The sequence below is a fragment of the Desmodus rotundus genome, chromosome X, assembly GCF_022682495.2.
Source record: "Desmodus rotundus isolate HL8 chromosome X, HLdesRot8A.1, whole genome shotgun sequence".
In the NCBI taxonomy this organism is placed as follows: domain Eukaryota; kingdom Metazoa; phylum Chordata; class Mammalia; order Chiroptera; family Phyllostomidae; genus Desmodus; species Desmodus rotundus.
This window is the reverse complement of record NC_071400.1, coordinates 30,868,119-30,873,168: the sequence shown is the minus strand read 5'-3', so window position 1 is coordinate 30,873,168 and position 5,050 is coordinate 30,868,119.

The following is a 5,050-nucleotide window of genomic DNA, read 5'->3' as shown; positions in this document are numbered from 1 at the left end:
GCAAGGACCTATAACCTAGATTACTCTATCCAGCAAAGCTTTCATTTAGAATGGAAGGGCAGATAAAGTGCTTCCCAGATGAGGTAAAGCTAAAGAAGTTCATCATCACCAAGCTTTTATTATATGAAATATTACAGGGACTTATTTAAGAAAAATAAAAAGATTAAAACTGTGAACATTAAAATGACAACAAACTCACAACTATCTACAAATGAATCTAAAAACCAAAACCAAAAGCAAACTAAGCAAACTACTAGAACAGGAACAGAATCAGACACATGAAGCACATGGAGGGTTATCAGTGGGGAGGGGGAAAAGGGGGGGAACAGGGGAAAAGGTACAGGGAATAAGAAGCATAATTGGTAGGTACAAATAGACAGGGGGAGGGTAAGAATAGTATGGGAACCAGAGAAGTCAAAGAACTTATATGCATGACCCATGGACATGAACTAAGGTAGGGGAAATGCTGGTGGAAAAGGGTTACCAGGGAGAAAAGGGCAAGGGGTGAAAATTGACACAACTGTAATAGCATAATCAATCAATCAATCTATCTATCTATCTATAAAAAATAAAAAATAAAAAATAAAATAAAAAAGAAAGTGGACGATGATAGAAAAAGTCAGTTTGTGAAAAATAAATTTAGCAAATTGAAATTTAAAAAAAATAAATAAAACTGCATACCTAGCCACTAGCACTCTCATTCTTCCTTCCCTGCTCTTTTTTTCCATCAAATGTTTCTCTATTATACTACATATTTTATTGATTTATTGTACTAATTGTTTATTTGTGTCTTTCCCCACTGGAAGACAAATTCAACAGAGGCAAATATTTTAGTCTGCTTATTTCCCTAGTGGATCCCAAGCTTCTAGAACACTGTCTAGAATATAAGCTGGCTCTGAATAAGTGTTTGTGGCTGAAATGAATGAAGTGCCTGGCATACAGTAGGCAATCAGTGAATGGCAGCCTTTATTATTGCTGCTTTCCTGGAACAAGTGCTGCTGGAGAGGAGATAATCAATGAGAAAACAGTTCACATTGCAGAACTGCCATCCATCTAATTGATGAGATCAGAAACCTGGGAGACATTCTAGGTCAACTGCTTGCTTCTTACTCTTCTGGGTTGTCACTTATTATTTGGACTATTCACTCCTAGCATGGCAGAAAGTGACAGATGGGTTTCTTTGTACTTTTACCCATGTCACAACATCAAACCTTAGGTTTAGGTATTTCAAACTCCCAGTCATTCCACGCGCATTTGTACTTATTATAAAAAACTGCCCTGTAAAGTATGAATGTTCTGGATACTGTTCACTTTTTTCGGTCTACTAAAGAACGGAGAGTAATCATAAGGAATATTTTCAATTGCTGCGTATTGAACATATCAATAACATAATATCATTAACTTAATTTTAGAGGACATAAGTGAGTCTCAGTAAGGGACAGCAACAGAACTAAGGTTATGTAGCCAGTAAACAGATGTTAAGTCTGGCACCAAAGTCTGTGAACTTTCCATCATATATTTCAAATTAAAGTATTGACATTACTGATAAAAAAACTGTATTATAATAGAAGATCAGTTATTGGGAAAAGGAGTAATAGGCAGATATGAATATTTGATAGTTTCCTATTTGTCAAACACACATTAAAGCTGTTTGAAAATTTGTAAATAAAATACCTTAAATATTATCAGAAGGAACATGATGGAAGTTGATTTTTAATGTCCTGGAGGGACCAAGATCTAATTTAACCCAGGAAAACATAACTGAAAATAGAATCTGTTTAGTATCATTGATGTCTGAAACTCAAGGAATGACATGTAAACTTCTTCCTTCTCTGTATTCCAAAATCCACTATTTTATTCATAAAGTAATTTTAGAGCCATAAAAATACACAGAGAGAAAAATAAATCATAGGTAAACACTGAACATTTTGGCATATTTCTTTTAAATCTTTTTTTCTAATTCTGTATGTGAGTGTAGATATATGTATAATTTACTTTATTGAGGTTACACTTTCCATAGAGTTTTATATATGGCATGGCTATAAAATTTTTGTTCTTTTTCTATTAATAAATGCAATAATTTCAAAAACAGAAAGTACAGGTTGTTTGGCAAAAAGAGATTTAAGGGGTGGGGGTGAAGTCTGAGCAAATATAAAAACATACTCTGCAAAAGCACTATAAGAAATAAACACTGTGTTGTTACAGGCTGACAAATACTGATCATTAATTGTAATATCTATGATTATTTTCATAGAAAAAGCAAAAGAATTGGTGGAAACATACCTGAAAATAAAATAATGAGGGACATTAATATAAAATCTGAATGATGCTCTGGCTGGTGTAGCTCAGTGGATTGAGTGCCAGCCTGTGAACTGAAAGGTTGCAGGTTCGATTTCCAGTCTAGGGCACATGCCTGGGTTGTGGGCTGGGTCCCTGGTTGGGGGTGTGTGAGAGGCAACCGACTGATATATCTCTCACACATTGATGCTTCTCTCCACCTCTCTAAAAATAGATAAATAAAAATTTTAAAAAATAAAATCTGAAACACCTAGGAAAAGAAAATGATAAAAATGCCTTTTAGTGCACTATTAGAAGATTTGAATGAAAAGAGTGACCTCAGGGTTAGCTAGAGGATGAGGGGTGTGACAGCTGAGGTGGAGAGGAAGACATCTCCATAAAATCACCCAGGCTCTAGCCACATCACAGGTTGACCTCTTAATTACAGTGTATGGACCCTTTGCCACACTAGGCTTGCAATTATGTGCAGTAGTGTGTTGGGAATAAAACAAGTATGGAAACAGCCATGGCAGGGCTGAGAAAGGGGATAGTTGGAACACAGAGGGCCCTATAATCCAGGGGGTCAGGAATGGTTTCTCATAGTGGGTGATATGTGGGCCATAGGACTAGTATCCTTAGCAAATGGGAGCCCAAGGAAAGGAATCAGCTTCAACCAATCTGGAACCTTTGTACCTCACCATTGCTGTCAGAGAGCCTCAAGTAAGAGTCTCAAGAGGCCTCTGAAGAGCACAGTCTTCAAGTTTAAGGTCTTGAGCTGTGGTGGTGGGGTTTGAGCCTCCCCTGGATCTCTGTAAGGCCTTAAAAACTGTGAAATGCTGACTTCCTGAATATCATTAACATACCAATCTGTTGATATGACAAAGTGAATTTCTTCTTTACCTCAGTAAGGGAGAACTCCACTTCTCAAAGTTGTGGCAGTGTTTCAGAGAGGAAAAGAAAGATCAGAATTTACTGATAAATGAAAATTTGATTTAAGTCATAGGGTCTTTCAATGTGAGGACTTCATTAGGATTGGGTAAAGATCATGATACCAACAGTCTAGCTTTGTGGGAGCAGCAAGGCGAGGATTTTGAGGAGAGGGATTCAAATTTTAGGACACAAACTGTAATGAAGAAACTATTTACCTGGACAGGGAGTCGTGGAAAATGCCAGTAATGACAGTGGACTAGTAATGTTTATGTAGATAGTAAGGGGTGGTTATGTGTCTGTGTCTGGGCTGAGTGTGAGGAGACTGTTTTGATTCTCATATACATAACATTTTAATGACTAATTAATCTCAGGTATGTGTTTATTTTGTGGTGTGAAAATCCTTTAGGTTCCGTGAATCCCAAGGAAAAGATGACACCTATTCTTAGGACTGTGCCAAGCCCTGAAAAACAAATTAAATCACTAGCTTTCTCCAGTCTGCTCAACTCTTTAGGTGCCTTATTTTTTCTCATTTTTTAAAATTGTTTTTCATGGACAGTTGTCTCCATTTTCCCCCATCCTCACCCCCACCTCCCACTCTCAAAAAGAAAAAAAAAAATGAGTCCATGGGGCCTTTATACATGTTTCTTGACGACCTTTCTCCTTTTTTCCCCCTTATGCCTTTCCCCCTCCCCCTCTGGTTACCATTAGTCTATTCTTTGTTTCAATGTCTGTGGTTTTATTTTGCTTGCTTGTTTGTTTTGTTGATTAGGTTCCACTTATAGATGAGATCATACGGTATTTGTCTTTCACTGCCTGGCTTATTTCACTTAGCATAATGCACTCCAGACATGCTGTTGGGAAGGGTAGGAGCTCCTTCTTTCTTTCTGCTGCGGAGTATTCCATCGTGTAAATGTACGACAGTTTTTTTATCCACTCATTTATAGATGGGCACTTAGGTTGCTTCCAACACTTGGCTATTGTAAATTGTGCTGCCGTGAACATTGGGGTGCATAGGTTCTTTTGAATTTACCTTTCAAGGTTCTTAGGGTATAATCCCAGCAATGGACACATTTCTTGAAAAATATAACTTTCCCAAAATGAATGAAGAAGAAACAGAAAGCTTGAACAAACCAATAACAGCTAGTGAAATCAAAGCAGTAATCAAAAAAACTCCTGGCATACAAAAGCCCTGGACCAGACGGTTTCACAGGAGAATTTTACAAAACATTTAAGGAAGAGCTAACCCCTATCGTTCACAGACCATTCCAAAAAATCCAAGAGGGAAGACTCCCAGAGTCTTTTTATGAAGCCAGCATCGTAGGTGGATAATTTTATTTAATCCTCACAAACACCTAGTGTGAATTAGGCACTATTATTATTCCTATTTTACCAGGAGGAAACTGAGGCTCAGGGAGGTAATAATTAGCTGACATTCATGTGGCTACAATTACATTCTTTTCCGGAACTTCGAGAAAAACCACCCTCAACAAAGCTGGCTTATTCTGTTCCATTTTTTGCAGAAGGGAGTTGGACTCTAGGTTCATGATAATTTAGCCATTCTGCCCTTTTGGGGTCCTTTTCCTTTTGGGGAGAAGGGAGGAAAGGGAAGAAGACTGAGCCTTTCACCTACTCCAGTTTGAGTGTGGGTCCGCTCCCCTCTGCCTTGGAGGCCACCTGGGTCCCAGCAGCACGGACATCTCCGCTATAGAAGCCTTGACCAGAGCTAGAAGCCGGTTGTCTCCGCCCCCCCACCGGCCCGCCCCGCACCCTGCTCGGTCTGCGCATGCTCTGGCTGGCTAGTGCCCAAGGTGCTGACTTTGCTAGCTTCCGGTTACCAGGGGGA